The 18,031-nt window shown below is 35.5% G+C and overlaps 1 protein-coding gene across 17 annotated transcripts in view; it reads left to right on the plus strand.

The window, feature by feature from the left end:
- The window catches only part of IRAG1 (inositol 1,4,5-triphosphate receptor associated 1), a 97,363-nt gene that overhangs the window by 23,703 nt on the left and 55,629 nt on the right, over nucleotides 1-18,031 (plus strand). For 9 of the 17 annotated variants that reach the window (XM_084521555.1, XM_084521553.1, XM_084521570.1 and 6 more), the window contains exon 1: nucleotides 6,031-6,497. The exons of 3 other annotated variants lie outside the window; for them this stretch is intronic. The gene's annotated coding sequence lies outside the window, so the exon portion shown is untranslated. Of the gene's footprint in view, nucleotides 1-6,030; nucleotides 6,574-15,505; nucleotides 15,527-18,031 lie in introns of those variants that run through there. 5 more of the 17 variants (XM_084521554.1, XM_084521563.1, XM_084521556.1 and 2 more) reach the window with 3 other exon arrangements.

Here is an 18,031-nt window from a genome sequence, read left to right on the forward strand (position 1 = left end):
CTACTATTGATCTTTGCAACTAATTGTGAAACAGTGATGTGGGCTGTTTTGGAGGCATGACAGAATGCAAGGTGCTCTAAGGGTGATCTGGCAAAACTTCTCACTGGAAGTGCAACCTTTTGAATGTTGGCAAGGAATGAAGCACCACTCCTATGCTCTACAGCTACTATTGTGCAAAGCTAGGAAGAAGTAAAATAAATTACTCCGTTAATCCCAGCCTTCTCCTTGCTATGCTGTTCTCTGGGAGGCAGGCAGATGTTTAGCTATATACAATATAAATAAGAGGCCAGTGAACCAGGAATGATTGGCTTTGTTTCAGATGCTTTAGATCTTCTCAAGTGACAGAAAGAATCATAGGATAAAATAATGGCTCTAAAAGAAGCTGTACAGTTCACTCAGTCAAAAAAGTTTGTGCACAGTTGCTAGTTGCTGAATGAGACAAGTCCCATTGAAGTGAATGGTGTATGTTGATACTAAATCTGCAAATTAAAGTTTTATTCTGAAAAACTTAAATGCTGAATTATTAGCATGTGCTTAGTATAAATCTGTTATTTGAGAGTAAAATAAATGAAAATTGGATAACGCTAAGGGAACAAACAAAAGTCATGGTTGCATCCATAGGTTGAATCCTTTCCCTGTCAGACATCAAGTAACTGCTGTATTTTTTTCCAAAAAACGTTCTATATATATTTTCAGTACATAAAATGTTACCTTTATTTTTGGATACAAGAACCATGCTGACCTAAAAACAGTGTTTTCAGGCAGATCATTTAAACTCAAGTGATCACAATTTCCTCAAAATTTAAGTAACTCAAACTGCAAAACCAGTCAGTCAATGGAAAGTGACAAACATTACTACTGATGCTTTTTTTATTTTTTATTTTTTTGTTCTTACTCTCATGTGTTGAATTGCACTACATTAGATTTCTCTCTTAAGGAACAGTACAAAAACATGAAACATCCAGTGAGCCCTGCAACAGCCTGGTAGCATCAGTCCATACAGTCAACAACAACAAAAAAAAGTGAGTTAACAAGACTTTTCTCCAGAATTCTACTTGTAGAGCTGGAATAAGTTTTCTATCCTTATTTTTCTTTATGGGCCGCTTGAAAATTCTAGAATAAATGATGAACAGTAAAATTCCTCTGTTGGTAACAAGTATTAACCAAAATTGGCCTCTGGTAAGAGAAACCCTCCTCTGGCAGGGTTTTAGTTGTTGTTTTGCTTTCTGCTATAGGAATGTACTGTGTTCCTGATAAAAGCTTCCAATATTACTTCCTAATTATGTTTATTTTTTCACTATGTGGTAAATGTACTTTTCAAGTAGTCTTAAATCCTGGAGCCATTAATTGCATTAGTAAACATGCTGGATCTATATGAGTAGGATATATGCTGATATTAAGTTTCACGTGTGATTAAGAATTATTATTTAGGATTAATTTAGCTAAGGAATGTCAGTTCAAAGTCTAAGTATGTCTGTCTTGCATTCTTTTCCTAAGCAAAAGCAAAGTCATGCTTTTCTTTCTATGGATTAAAGGATCTTCTTGCAAAATTTTAATTTCCTTTTACTTGGATTAACATATGATATGAAGTCCAAACCTCTTCCTGAATTCAGTATTCATACTGTAGTATAACTCTGCTATTTTGGCCTAGATTAGCATCTAGTATTAGTCTCGTTCATGTGTACTTTAGAGGTCAGCAGCATGCTATTGTGTGTACACACATCTGTGTGGAAAGAGAAGCCTGTCTTCCTGTGGAATTTTCTCCCTTCTAATATTTTCCTTCTGCCAAACTTCTTGCAGGCAAGGTAAAATGAAGCTTAATATTCAGCTTGGAGTGAAGATTAACCTCTTCAGCGTTTCTGTAACAATCTCCAGAAGAGTCATTGTAAAACTTTATCCTGATTTATCTTTTTTTCTCCTCTCTTGGACTCCTGCTATTATAGGAACTTCACTTTTACAATTTTTAAAAAGAAGAAAAAATGGGGAAAAATACTTGAATATGGTAAAAATAAATAAATAAATAAATAAATAATATCCAGTGGTTTCTGTAAATACTTTGTGTAACATTTGTCCAGAAAGACTTGGCTAATTAAACTGTTTGACAGTTTGGATTATTTTATTGATTACCTAGCAAGGGGTACTAGTAAACAGATTGACATTTTGTTTCTTGGACTTCGTCTCATGTAGAGATGATTAGCTGACTATTTTGAGACTAAGAAAAAAATGCTAGTTTTATAAATAAAGACTCTTTATGGCTTAATTGGTAGGATTTTTGAAGTGCTTGAGCACTTATTTCTGAAACATCTTTCCACATAACATGGACTAGTTCATAGAACTATCTGTATGACCTCAAAGCAACCTTTATTTACATTGGTGTCAGTATAAATGTTTTCTGTAAAATGACAGGGCTACAGCATGTATCTCCTTACTGTGTTCCTTTTTGTTGTTTTCTTCTGACATCGCATGTTCTTTTAACCCTATATTTCTAATTCATGTGAAGCATTTCTGATATGGAAAATGAGAAGCAAAAAAAAAAAAAAGAAGACATCTAGAGAAATTGCTGCACAAACATTGTTAAAAGGATCATAAAGTTTTGTTATATTTTGCATAAATAATCTAGTATATTTACTCAGTTGACTGACAGTATTGACCAATACAATCCTGGGGATCCAGCATACGTTTTAGTTCGAGTATTCTAGATTCCAATTGGGATTTAGTATTCAGAAAGAGTTGAGTTCCAGATGTGGAAAGTTTATTGCTTGTTTTGCCTTGTATATTTTTTTCTAATAGATTTATTTACCAGACCTGGTCAGACCTTACCAGACCTTAACTTCTTCATTTTTATATTTTGTATGGATCAATCTGCCAGATAAGATAGCAACTCAGTGTTAGCTGCATACATATATAATGGATGCCAGCATGTGTGATGATTTCACTTTTCTATGCATTATAGTGGTAGCAGCATATAAGCCAGAAAACCCAGAGAAAACATGAATTTGAAGCAAGATGAATATTTAAATAAACAAAAAAAAAAAAAAAAGTGTGAGAAAAAGGAAGGCACATAAGAAATCTGGGCATAAACTTGAGGCTCAGTTAACTAGTTTTTCCAGTTGAGGAGAAATAACATGATGATAAGAGCTTATGTGATTGGTTCAATAATGAAAACTCAGTGCTTACTGGCATTTGTGACACTGACTTGAAATTGACACAAATGCATTCTATATGTGATAGTCTTAAAAACTGATTTTAAAAAAGTCTGGATTGTTTTTTACAATGAAATATATATAAAAAAAAAAGTCATAGAACTCTATTCGTAAGTGCAAATATCACTTCTACTGCAAATTTTTAGCTTGTCTGATTAACAATTTTTATATTTTAATCAAAAAACAAACAGTGTACTGCCATATCTTGCCACTTGCATTGTCAGATATAACATGGATCCTTATTTTTTGTCCCATGAAGCTTATGTATGGGCAGAAAAGATAATGAGCAGTATTTTAATATAATCTCTTTTAGAGTCCTGAAGTGTCAGTTCTTCAAGATAGTATGGGAACTTTCATATAGCTATCTTCTAGGCATTTCTCTATACAAATGATAGAGAAGAATTTCCAGTTTTATTCTGAAGCCATCAAAACCTCAAATGAAAACACAAGCTTTGGAGTTAATTTTCATGTCCTGACTGCCTAAATAAATCCAAAACTAAAGAAAAATAGTTTTGCAAGACTACTTATTTGCTGTTGCCCAAACAAAATAGGTTGCACTTAAAAAATGGCTGTGACCCAGAAAGAAAGATCCCCTCTGAATTATTTCAACATGACTGTGGTGTTCATGCTTGTGGTCATCTCTTCAAAGGCACAAGTAAAAAGCCTTAAATCTAGGAAGCCCAGCTCATGAACCTTTGTACTGAAGCATACCCCATTGCTTCTTGATGTGGAAATCAAGGAAATGGGAAGTTAACTGGCACGTGTATTCTATTGCCAAGCCTTATTTATTCTCCAGATAGCTACATCGTGAGACTCTCAAGTAGTTCAGAATACTTATAAAAGAAAATTTGATGCTGTTCCTGGGGGATAAGTTACCATAATAATAGCAACATAAATATGTGAGTTCTGTGAGAAAGGTACATGTGAAGGAGAAACAGTTTGCCACTATTGTATGTGGCCAGCCATTTATATCAGTGTTTTTACAAGAAGGTGATATTACCAGGTATTATATAAAAATAATTTAAAAATATATAAAATTATTTGGGATGTATTGTTGTATGTCCTTTATACATCTTTATCTAGTTAAGGTAATAGAGTTTTTTGCTGCTAAGTTTCCCTCATTCAAAAACTTGGATGTTAGCTAGAAAGTTTCACTTTCTTTTGGTCAAAGACCCTTCAGATGTGCTTTGCCCATGGATTTGTTAAACACTTGCAAATTGAGCATGCTGTTAAATACAAGAATATATAAGCTGTTTCAGGAGCATCATTGGAAGCATCATTTTCCTTTTGCCTATCCTTCTGGGGTCCTTCTGTGTCTGAACAGCAGAGGTCATGTTTGTGTGGTGCGGTAGATGGGCCAAACAAAAGAATTGAGACTCATTTGCTCTAAGTTTCTCCCATAACAAGGGCATTAGCTTAAACTTTCTTTGTAAGCTGCTTACTTAACGATGATTCTAGGAACCTGAAAATATTGACACCTCTGTTTATCAAAAAAAAAAAAAAAAAACTTGCTTAAATTTGGCCAATGGTGTTATAGGATGCTAGACAAATGAACAAGCAATGTAATCAGTTTCCTTTCCTAGGGGAGAATAGTGTGAATAGGCAGTAAGCAACTTGTTCTTGCCCAAGCTGGGTTCAAAGCAATTCTTGCAGTGAAAAGGATGCATGCAGATTAAAGAAGTATGCAACTTCTGTGCAGGCGAATTGAACACTTGTTGCATGCAACCTAGAAACAGAAAATTAAACTGAAAAATGATGAATGACAGGTGCTAGCAAGAGACTTCTGTAGTTGCAAATGACTAGATGAGAGACGTGTGTTGTTTCAAAGAGTTAGGTAGAAGGCTAACTGTACTGGGCAAGAGAATATTTGGAAACTCAACTTTGTGGTTATTAAAATAGTGATCCAAGAAAATGAGAGATGTGTTAAAATGTCTATTGGTGGGCCAGTAAGTGGTACAAAGGACATCAAAACCTCATTTTTGAAACACGTATGTATTCTCATCTTGATTCAAGTTTAAATGACACTGTTATAAGTTTCTCAGAACTCTTTTCCAGTGTTGATTTTTAGGAACAGAGAACGTCTTAAGTGTAGAATATTAGACCTACCAATGCAAGCTCAATCCTGATATAACACAAATGAGATTCCCAGCCTTTTATTTTCTCCTTAAAGGGACTACAATATACTGCAGTCAGTTCATTTTCACCCCTTTCTTATACAAGTATTCTCATGTTTCCATCCATCATTCTTATATGGAGCATGCTTTAAGTCATATCATAAAATCCTTACTTTATTTTGTCTGATCTGTTTCTGCCTTAATGGTTTTGATAACTTCTTTTTGATAACGGCTAATAACTTACTATCATTTGCTCTAAAGCAGCCTCTCTTTAACTTGCTATCTAGTCACTTCATATGTATTCATGTGCAATTTTTTTTTTTTTTTTTACATTTCCCACTAACAGCTCTCGTGTCCCTACTTGAGCTGCAGAAGTTCTTTTGGACACGATTCGGCTTGCTTAGATTTAAGAACTTAAAAACAAATAATTTTGGGAAAAAAAAAAAGCTCCAGGGCTGCAGTAAGATCTGTGTCAACTTGCATGTCACTTTCCTGTAGGTATGTGAATATACTGTAGTAAACACTTTGTTCCCCTCTTTGTGCCCCATTTGCAGCTAGATTCTCTAGGTTCTCTCATGGGATACAAACAACTTCTGTGAACTTCAGTGGGAATTATTCATTTTCTGTGAGTGGAGAGCAGAGCCCATGACTGGACTGAAGCCAACGTTCTTTAAAAGTTCACATGCCTTGTATTTGCTCTCTAATTTAGACTCTTTCTGACTAGAGAGGGGAAAAAAACTGAAAGATAGTAGTAAGAGTTTCAGGGAAAAAAAATCCCCTCAAAAATCTGAGGATTAAGATACAGTGATGTAAATTGTATTTAATCTGTTCTTCCTACTTGCCCACTTTCTTCAGAAAGGAGTGAGTAGAGCCTTATATGCAGCGAACTTGAAGAATGCTAATGGGATGTCTACATCACATTGTACTTGGAGTACTTATGCCAGAATAGGAAAGCCTTTTATTCTGTAAGTCCCCGAGGCAAGAAAGAGGCTTTCTGAAGAGTTACTTTAAATTTAAACTCTCATTCTAATGTTAGACAGCCTGTTGGATCTCTGAGTTAAAAATTGCTTCAGCTTTACTTACTTGAGCCAGATGTAACATTGACCTTAAATGGTAAAAGCTCCCAAGAGTGAAAGAGAGGCTGGCCTGAGGGGAAAAAGAGGAATAACTGAAGTTTTAGGTAAGTAATCTCTATAACCGAGAATAAGCTCTCTTTCAGCCGTGGAACAGAACAGAATCGTATTTCTTCCTTAAAGGTACAGTACCTTCTTGTTATGATATCAAGTAAATCGTTTTACCTATCTTCTTCCCCCAACCCCCACCCCAGTCTCCATCCCCATGTCAAATTCTACCCCTTTTTCAAGTTTTAGCTGCTTAAAAAGTGGGTGAGATTAACAAAATGTAGCTCTTCTTACATACTGTTTGGGAATATACAAGAATGAAAAAGAAAAAGCTGTGTTAATTATACCTAGGTTTGATTAATCAAGGTAGGTAGGCAGTAATTCAAGGCAATTTGGTAGACAGATGCTGTTATCTGTATGGGGCTAATCATTGGAGAGTATTAGCTAGCAGGAGTACGTGTTACAGGGAAACAGACACTGAACAGATTTCTTTTTTCTTTAATTGTATGGCTTTTCTTCCCACATGCTTGCTTTTAACAGTGCCGAAGTTGTTCATTTTGATGGATTACCTACTTGTGTCTGGAACCTGTCTTTTAAAAAGACGTTTCCGGAGCCATTCCTTTATACAGTCTATGCTTGGTTTTAATCCTATTAGAGGTAAATTAATACCTTGAAGTTGTCTAATTAGAATGCTGTATGAGGGGAAGAGGGCGGGAGAACAAAAAACAACCTTTTAATATTAAAGTATGCTTGCTTTAATATGAAAAATCATAATGTTTACAATTTCCAGTATTTCAGTCTTCAGCTTTGTCTGTGCTGTTTGGTAGCTATTCTGCAGAGAAGCATTTTGTGTTTTCTCGGCAAATTCGAACTTTTGTTTTTCATCTAATATGTATGTTAGGATGTGGCTTTCTTCAGACAGCAGCATGTAAATAACATGTAAGAATGAGGACGTTACAAGGAAATGCTAGCTGAAATTGAAGACAGGTTTCTGTTACCAACCTATTAGCAACAAATTTTCAGATCACATATAGCACGGTCCCATCTGGTGAAAAATCCTCCGCAATCATCAGAAAATTTTCCTCCTTGTGGAGTGATTAAGCAGTAAAATTAGTTTATGCAATGCAAAGACTGGGATAATTAGGAGTTCTGAGCATAGACAATGTTTTCTGAAAGTACTAACTGCTACAGCGTTTATACTTGATATGGCAAAGGGCTGTGTCTAAGGGAAGTTCACTTAATCCACCTTCAAGAGAATGTGATGAATGCGTCTTGTTTATAATGTTGCAAAGCTCATAATTAGTTTTTCTCTAGACTCTCATTAGTGGTAAACAATGTACTACTTTTGATCTCCTGGCTAATCTTCATGTTTTATATCACAATTATACCCTAAATCAACAATTATACGAAGCCTGGAGCTCTATAATCTAATGACAAATCCCGTAGAAATCTGTTAGGCAATTAGAATTAACAGTGGAAATTAAGAAAGTCTGATATATTAAATGCTGAATACTGGGAGTCCTAAGTTTTTTTTTAATATTCCTGTAGTTTTCAAGCCTACTAATGCCTTTATCCTGACTTGCTGGTCTTGCGTGCATTACTTAACTGGTGATATTTTATACACCTCTTTAACTTGTGTGAGTATACTCAGTTTCGATGGTGTTTAGAAGGCATTTAAGTCTTAATAAATAGTCATTTTCAACTTTGTTGAAAACAAAGTTTTAGTTTTATTCTAGTTGGACTAGAATAACTAATGTATTTAAGTCATCCAAGCATGATCTGTGTATTTCTAAAACATGGTATTTCAGCAACTGTTGTTCTTCTCAGAGTGTGCAATCCTTCTTTGATAATTTAAAATGTATTATGTAGCACCCATGAGCAAGTCTGTCTTCTGTAGAGATGACATGATGATATATAATTTGATACGAAAAGTACAGGTTGCTTATTTGTGCATAGTGAAACCTGCATTCACACCAGTGTGCTGCTAAGGGACCTAGGGTTATCAGTGTATTTAATTTAAAGCCATTTGCTTTGCAGCCCTCTGGATTAAGCTGCAAGCTTAAGGCGGTTGTTGACAAAGACTTGCATACTTCCTTGCCTTCTAGTTTTTATATGTTTAAGTTGTTTTTAACAGTGGTATAAACCCTAACTATAGTCCTATGTATCTAGGACAAAAGTAGGAAAAAAAAATTAATCAAAAGGAGGATGGAAGAAGCTGATGGTAAACACGGTTCCAATCTGCTCCATGACAGCTTCTAGTGTTAGTTTGGTGAGAAATCCTTTTTCCAAATGCTGAATAAGGTAGAGTATTGCAGGTGAGATATAAGGAATTGGTACTGAAAAGAGACAGCTGTGAAAGCTTTTCATGTCACGAATCATGCTTGTACGTTCCTTATACATCATGGAGTTCTGTCTCATGTAGTCACTATTCCTACGGAATTGTACAAGTCCAGGCAAAGAAAGCATCAAGTGGCTTGTGAGTGGAAGGGTTAAGAAAATACTTGCCCTTTTTTTTGTGGGCCATTTTAAAAATCTGGGACACGTGGGCAGAGAAAGATCTTTCTCCCAGCCTGATTTTGTCTTCCTGTAAACTAAACAGAAGAAATTGGTTGATGTGTTCTGCTCTTGTACTTCCTTTGAAAAGTGTGTCAAATAGATGTTTTGGATCTCGCTTGTGCTGTCAGAAAGGAAATGTAAGAGTTGGTGATGGATCTTTATAAGCTTTTACACGAGTGACTCAAGACATGAATTATTGCTTATGGGCATGTATAGTGGTTTGTGAAGGAGAACTAAAACTGTAACTGTTGTGAAATGACTTTAAAATAACAACTGAGTCTCTCCCTGGAAAGTGGAGCCCAAGAATTCTGAAAATAAGGGAAGGATTTTTATATTTAGAGCAAGTGGGCTAGTAGCCTCAGCTTTTGTTGGAGATCTTAGGCTGTAACATCATTTAGGTTTAGTCCTTCTCAGTAGGTGGACGTGAAAGGCTTTTTAATTTTTCTTTTTTTTTATATTGATTTTATGATCTGGAAAATCATTTCAGAAATTCATTTTAAATAGGTAATACCAAATATGATAAGTATGTGAAAGAATTAAAAAATAAAACAAAACAAAAAAAAATAATAGCTGAAGTCAAGAATGCCTTACTATTTGCTACAACTTTTACAAGCTTTTAAATATTAAAAAAAAAAAAAAAAAAAGTCATTAGCTATCACAAGTCAACAGGGACCTGCAATAGTGTATGTATGATCACTTATGGGCTTGGACAAGTAAGGCTTGTAGGAAAAAAAAAAGTGTTTATTTATATATATAATATATATTCTAACACTTTGTTTGAAGCAGTGAAAATGAAAAAGAAGAGGGAATGGAAACATGCAAACTTGACAGGTAACATATGTCAAGTGCGTATGTAAACATGAAATTTTCTTAGCTACTGTTGAAGCATATTTGGTTGTGTCCTGTCTTTGCACAAATTAATACTTTAGAATCACTGTGTTCTCCCCTGATTTGTATGCAAATATATTTGTCATGATGATCATCCAGAGCCACTATATACTGGGGTCTGTGTTAGTTCTTGCAATTTCTGCAGACAGCAAAGCAACTGGAAAGTTAATATAACAAATAGTGGGGGTAAAAGTGAGTTATGAAAGAGTTGCACAGATTCCTGTACCACTTGTAAGGCTCTGCATCCTGGAAATGGATTTATGGTGCAAACTCTGTGGTGGTGGGTCATATGGCAATTGCTTTGGGCTAGGGCCTTCCCTTCAGAGTAAAATTGTTAATGTTTGTTTAATTATGCAAAGTGTTTGATAATGCATAGGGAATATGGCTCTGAACTTTTGCTTTTAAAATCAGTGAAGGTGTGTGTGTGCACATGTGCACATATAGTAAAATATTAAGTAAGATACGTAGAATAAAAATTCCTGTTAAAACTTCCAAAGTTGTGCTGAACTGTGGCCTAGCTGCTGAACACAAATCAAACAAGAAGTGTAACTGTAAGGCAAAGGACAGCTTGTGGAGAGGAAGGGAAATATTTTAACAATGTATAAAAATACACACATGCTTCCCAATTACAATCACTGAATTTCCTGTATTTTTCTTTCTCCATAGTGAATGAATGTGGCTGACCTCGGGGCTCATGAAAATGGCTCAATATAATTAGTGGCCTAGTTGCAGTGGAGGGTGGAGCTTGTCCCAGGAGGAGGTGCAAAGTCAAGTCAGTGCCCTGTACAGCATCTCAGACTGGCAAATCTTGTGAGCAAATCTAAATATTGTTAGTGCCCTATGCAAGTATAGTTGTGCCTATCATCTTAACTTCCCCAAGGGTTGTTGCAGTTAAATTTATCATTCCTGTTCTTTGACAGGTATAATTATCAGGATTGCTCTAAAAGCTGTTTTTAGTAAGTACAGTAGTTTGTGGAGCAGACTGTAGAAAAACAAGTAGATATATCTAAATTCCCAAGAATTTTGGTATTTTAAAGCAAACTTAGAAGACTTGAAAACTGCTCTGTTTACTCACTGAATTAATTGAAAAAATATTTGAAGGTCAGAGGAAGAATTTGTGGGATGCATTCTCAAGTCTCAGCATGTAAAACTCAATTTTTTCTACGTGCTGAGCTTCTGGGGTCTGTTAGAAGTCTCTCTTGCATAAAGCACAGTATTAAACTGTCTGTTCCAAAATGCATATATTGTGTCCTAAAGGAATAGACTCACTGGAGTATTAACAATTTTGTACCCTTCTAAGAAGTTTTTCACATTTCCTGTTGATTTTTGTTCTTTGACATTTCCTGTTTAACAGATTTAAAATGTTTTTGTTGGTAAAATGGCAAACATCAACCATCCCACTCTATACAAAGTTGACATATAACCATAACAGAAAGGTGAATAATAACTAAAGATTCTTCGGGATATCTGTACAGTTGCAGCTTGGTATTTCCATGTCTAGGAAGGTGTTTGGAAATTACATTAAATTAATACAAGTGTCCTTTTTCACTAATCACTTGTAAAAATTCTAAAGTGCTGAAGCCCTCTCCCCTCCCCAGCACTATACCAGGGAAAAGTAGGCTTTATTATGGAAATGATGGATAGTACTACTTAAACCACATGGCAGATCAGACTCACTTTTTGTAAATCACTCCTTCTGCGTTTGGAATGTTCAGAGCTTTGCCTGTGTACATGAACTAAAAGTCTGTCTCAATATGTTTTGATCCCTACTCAGAATCTGCTGCCACCTAATATGAAGATTTTTTTTTCCTTCCCTTCCCCATTACTTAGCAGGTAAAGATCAGACTTTATTAAATGTTCTTCCCTTCACAGTAGCATCTGAGAAGTTTCTTTTTCATCTTTATATATAAAAAAAAAAAGGCACAAATTGACATAACATTTTCATCTAACCTTGATTTTAGATGATAGTTACAGTGATACACTTTCTCAGGACAAAATCTATTGAACTCACAATGTGCCTTATGCTTATCTCTGATTTAAAGGTTAAAGTAATGCGTGAAGTTAGGTTTTTTCCCCTTTCTTGAAGTGGATACTGTACAATCATCTTGTATACTTATCTTCTGAGCATCTGCTTAGAAAATAAAACAACATGCCACTTTGACATCTAAGAAAGTGCTATAAAAAGTCTGTTGCTATGTTTAAATGCCTACACTCAGTTGCTATAGCAATAAAATTATCAAAAATGATGTACGAATTGCCACAGTTTATTTCCAACCCTTTCTGGGACAGGGAGATTGTTGGACTGAGAGGATGACAAAGACCCTCATATTAGAGGAGAAAGTTGCCATGTTGTTCCAGGTGCCCTGTGCTGTCATCTATGTGCAAAATGTGGCCTAAGTGTACAAACCCCAGTGTGGCTGTGTCAAAAGGGACAGTTGTACTTGATTCAATTGCTTCTTGATTGCTTGTGTGACAGAGCTCAATATTTTGAGCAATTTCCCATTTCAGTGAAACACAAGTTGCTGAAAATGTTTTTGTCTGAATTCTTCCTGTCCCTTCGTAACGACTGTGAAAATCAGCATACGGTGTGCAGCAGGCAGTATACGTTTTGTCTCTGATAGTACAGTTGACAGTCTAAAGTGCCCTTGATCCTGAAGCAGCTATGGGAATCCTGCTCTCTCTCTCAAAAAAAAAAAAAAAAAAAAAAAAAAAAAAAAAAAAAAAAGCTGATAGAATCTTTATCTCTTTGGGGCTTGATGCCTTCAACATTCACTTGCTTTTTGAAGAAAGCAGGAAACTCAATTTCCTTTATAAAAACAGAAAATTGGTACCTCTAATCTCAGGATGGGATTGTGGGATTGCATTGTTATTTCAGTCATCTACGTTTTGTTCTATTCTACTGAGGAAGATTTCAAAAAAACTGGGACAGTGTTTGAAAGCAACACAACTATTCTGTTCTGTTTTTCATTGCTTGAAGAAACTTCAAGGTCCAGTTGAGGTTGACTCAAACTCTGTAATAATGTTTGTGCATTTCAGTTTGAATGTGATGCTGCTAATTCACAACAGTTACGTAAGTATTTCAGGTGTTTTCCTTAATGTAAGCTTTGAAGTCCATTTGAGAGGACTCTAATAAATATTTCCACCACTGATACATTTGTGGTATTTCTATGCTTCATTTACGCTAATGTAAATTTTACAGTTGACAATATGTGGTTATATGAACAACCTGACTTGAAAGGGAGGGGGCAGGGGGAGCAGAAGAGGAGATGTGTGAAACTGTAGCTTTTAAATTTAATGAACTGTCAAGTACCTGAAATAAGACACTGTCCTGTACCTATAGCATTCTCACCCCAATTGTAATAACATAAATTTATTTTGTATTCCAAAGCTCTTCTGTATAGTCTGTTCTGGATGCTCTATTCCTGAATTTGCATCTGCCATGGAGAAACAAGCATCATGATACCTGCCATTCCCTGGGTCAGCTTTGGTTGAAACTGCTCACCAGCTTCAAGTTACTGCAGGAACAGATGGGCTTGAACAGACACCAATCTGGCTACATAAGCTTATTTGCAAGAGAAAAAAAAAAAAAAAAAAAAAAAACCACCTTGTGCCTGTGGGCTAGAGATGCATTTCTTGTTAGGTATCGGCCACTAGCCTTCTTTAATTGTTAGCTATGCATGTATTCTTTCCCAAATCTATTTTTGGCTTTGTTTTCTGTGGAATAAAGATCATGCTGTTTTTCTGGTTGTCAGCCAGCTATCCTTCCCCCTTCCTCCCTGTCCTCCCTCTTTTCCCTCCCACTAGCCTTTGAACTCATCTAATATGTTGAGTTTGGCCAGAGAGGATCTCAAAAGTATTAAGTTCCAATAGATTTAGTGAAAAGATCTGGTGTGGCAAGAGGAGAGACCCAGCTTTGTGCTGCTGAAGGGAAAAAGCTGCACTGTGAGCTGAAATGATCACTGATTCTGTTTGACCAGCTGTTTGCAAACCTGGCATGCGTGAAGCTCAAAACAAGGCACAGCAAGGGTCTTTTGCCCCTTCAGACTGGCAGGAGACTAGGAGACAAGTGGAATTAATTTTGGTGGGTGAGAGAAGATACAGGTTTTGTTATTTTAATGATTTTGTTCTTTGAGTATTTCAGTTCAGCTACTTGAGAAAAAGCTCTTTTCCTATTTTCCTAATGTGGAGAGACATAGGTTACAAGCGATCTGTTTGTGTACTGATATCTGAACTTCAGTTTGGAAGGCTTTCATGAATTTTTGTGAAGCACAGATCATGAAAACTACATGCTGATAACTCTTCTGTGATTTCACACTGAGTTCTAATAGTTGGTGGCAGTCTTTATGTCTGTCTTCTTTCCAAAGCAGTGCAGAGCACTGTTAGACTGTGGAGCAGACCCTTATCCTTTTTGCAGATTTTTCCAGCAATGCCGCAGTACCTAAAGGGGAAAGGGCTTAGGTTTCTGTAGTCATTGGGAACAGGCTGTAGACTCTACTTGGTCTGTTCTTCAGTCAGACTCATGGGAATGTTGTTAGTGGACAGGTTCTTCCCATGGCAAATAAATGTCAGTTGTCCAGGAAGAGGCCCCTGTTTTAATCAGTCTTTCCTTATGTAACAGATGTTTTGAACCTCAGCCAGGGACAATAAAGTATTATCCAGAGAGAGCAGCCCTGATCCTCTTTCTGGCTATTTGAAGAGGGCAGCTGATGGTCAAGAATCTGTTCCCTGAAAAATTTCCATGCATCTGAAGTGGTTTTCCACTAATGATGCCCCTAAATGTTCATGCATATTGAAGGTCAGTGCGCAAGCTCCAAGGCTGCGGAGACTCTGAGTTCCATGTCACAGACACTGCTCACTCGAACCTGCTCCCTTAGGTATCTTTTTATGAGCTAACTTCCATTCCTGAACCTCCAGTGATAAATTCCCACTGAGTTCAGTTCTATGTTTGATGGTTACGGACATAAACATAACTTTTGATTGCTATCCCCTGTCATACCTTTAGCTTTTCCTTTATAATATGCAGCCTCTTTTCCTTTATAGTCTGAGGATTGCTCAGTATGCAAATTTGTTTAATAGGTCAGGTCACATGTACTTCATTCTCTTTGCTTCTGCTTTCATGGGTTCAAAATAACATTGGGAAAGTCTTGGCATCAAACAGATGCTTACAAATTGAAGGGAGATGTTGATCCTGCTCAAAAATAAATAAATAAAATATCACCTCCCCCCCCAGCTTTCTTCATCTCACTTTAGGAATTCCAAGGCCCCTTCTGTTGAAATAAACTCATTTAAAAATGTCAGAACAAGTTCTCATTTGTTCTTAAGTAAACAGATGAGATACTTTCTGTTAGTAATTGATAAGTTATTCCATGATTTTTTCAAAGAAATTAACCTACGTTAGCATCCTGTTTTCTTCCTTTGCTTTATCTGTTTGGGAGGAGTTATTTGTTTTGCTTAGAAACGAACAAAACCTTTTTGTCTAGATAATGTTAAATTTGTTTCTTTTTCTGCTTAAAACAGGAAGCTCTGGCCTACAGCATTCCAACAGGTACTCTGTTGAATTTTCACTGTCCTTTCTTCATCTGTGCACCTTCTCTAGGGCACTGTGTTGACCATGACAGTTCCTGACCTTGAAATCCACTTATAGGTAATACCTGGCTTTCTGGTTGTATTATTTGTAACTTGAAATATTCTCATTTGGGGTCTCATTCAGTGAGATTGATTGGAGTCTTGTGCATATAAGAGATACGTAGGTCAGCTACTTGTTATTCTGCTAACTTTTAAAAATATTTCACAGCCATTTTGATTGATTAACATGTATGTGCGCATTCACTAGTTTTTTAAAGTGAGTGCTGCTCAATAAATCAATTTAATTAAATTGCTCATCAAAATAAATAGTATACACTAGAAGATATGGAACACTAAGGAAATATCTGTATAACAACAGTTCCTGTGTATAAACACTTTTATTGAGACAGATGGTAGCTTACTGTCTGTGACAATGTGAATACTTTTTAGTCCAGATCAGACACTGAAGTTAATGAACTAGAAAACAAACAAACAGAAAATCATTGTTGAATTGCTTAACTAGCAATCAAAAGCTATGTTTTTGTCTGTAACCACCAAATGTAGGAGCGCTGAACTCAGTGGGAATTCATTGTTGGATGTTCAGGAATGGAAGTTAGCTCATAAAACTCTCTATGGGACTGTACATTCTTGATAACTGAAAAGTATAAGTTTTGGTGAGATTTACTTCAGAAAAGCACAAGACCAGAAAGGTTATTAGATAATTAGATAATGTTTTGACTTTAATTGTAGTATACTTTAATGATTAGGACCTATCCTAAAGCTGCATTGCATAATACCAATGTCTAATAATCAGTACAGTTGAACAAGTAAGATATGGCCAATATCACCCAACTGATTTGTAAAGTGATCATTTCTCCTTCACAATGGTAAATCTTAATTCTTCAGCTTTTCCAAATAAGTGTTTATCAATATGGTTATGTTGCTAGTACTTTGCATGTTCTGAGGTTCTTAATTAGGTGGTCTTATAAAATAAAATGAAAAATTAAAAATAAAAAAGGCGTTACCAAAACATTTGCAAGATATAGTGAATGATGTACAGGGACATACACAGTGAAGAATCACATCTCTTGATCAGTTCCAAACTGAACTATTGCATCCCTAGCTGCCTTAAACACACAATTCTAGTATTTTCTATTGCATTTGTGCTATGAAATAATGATTGGTGAAGTTTCTATGTTTCATGCAATTACAAAGATTAAGTAATGTACTACACCAATGTAAAACATGCTCAACATGTTTTCAATATGCAGACCTCCTTAAGGAATATTAACCCATCAGAGTAAAGGTTACAGCTGTGTAGCTTCTCAGAAGTCAATTAAATCATTTCTGCATACCTTTGTATAGTAAATCAACTAGAAAACATGTGGAACTTACTGATGCCTGAGGAACTTACTGATGCTTGGTTTTGTTTTGGCATAGTTGTAGGAATGCAAGTGAAGGCCAAGCATGAACCTGATGAACGAACTAACTGAAATTGCCATTATTCCACCTTGCTGCAAAAATTAGGGAGACGACATAGTTTTAATATTAAAAGCACTACCACTATGTAAGTGGTTACTCTGTAATTGAACATTCACAGGGTTCTGCAGTACGTTGTTCACTTAGGGTTGTAAATAAAACAAGCCATGTGATTGAAATTTGTTTTTTGCTTCAACTTAGTTCAAAAGCAAGCTTACGTGCATTTAGAATTTAAGTGTTTTTCTTTCATATGAATGATAAAAAATAATTTTAAAAATGTGGTACCATTCACAAAGGTTAGCAAATTGATTTTTATGGGATTTTTTTTTTTTTTTGGGGGGTGGGGGGGTGGGAATGTAGTACTCCTGTTCATTTTTTTTTTTTCTAGATGTTGTTGTTGTTTCTTCCAGAAATCATTTAATCATTTCTTTGAGTTAACTGGCTAAAAAAAAGAGAAAAAAGAGGAAAAAAGAATAGCTGGCTATGGCTTTGAATGTAAATATTTCCTTTAATAAAACACAGGAATGTCATGTTCAGTTAATAACTTTAACTTTATCCTCTTTGTTCTGGAGAGGAAAAAAAAAAGAAAGAAAAAAAAACTTTTATCTGCAAGAGGGTTAAAAACAGAAAACACTTCGAGGGAACACTTAGAAAATGAATTTGTTGGGTTGCCATTAAGCACCATGGAAATTAAAATAAACATTGCACTGACTAAGAAACATTAACAACAACAACAAAAAGTTTGTATTGGAAAAAATCTTTACATGGTTTAGAAACACATTCAGCGCAATTTGACATCATCTTATTTACACAGATCAAATAGTGTCATTGGTCTTCTTTTAAATTTAGATATATTAAAGATAATTTTTAAGTGTATAAAAGCATTATATCTTGTTTCTTAAGCTAGTGTTGCAAGCATTGCTTGCTCATAGTTGCATATTATAAAGAAGAAATAAAGGAAAGATATGAAAAAAAATAGTGAAGCATGTTGTCCTGAAGCATCTATACAAATGCTAGTGATTCTATTTGTTCAAGCTTTCTCATTTCTTTCAATTTGTGAGGCAAAGCTGTTGGGAAGATGGTTTCCCAATGACTGAAGCCTGGA

This window comes from Aythya ferina (assembly GCF_964211825.1).
Source record: "Aythya ferina genome assembly, chromosome: 5".
In the NCBI taxonomy this organism is placed as follows: domain Eukaryota; kingdom Metazoa; phylum Chordata; class Aves; order Anseriformes; family Anatidae; genus Aythya; species Aythya ferina.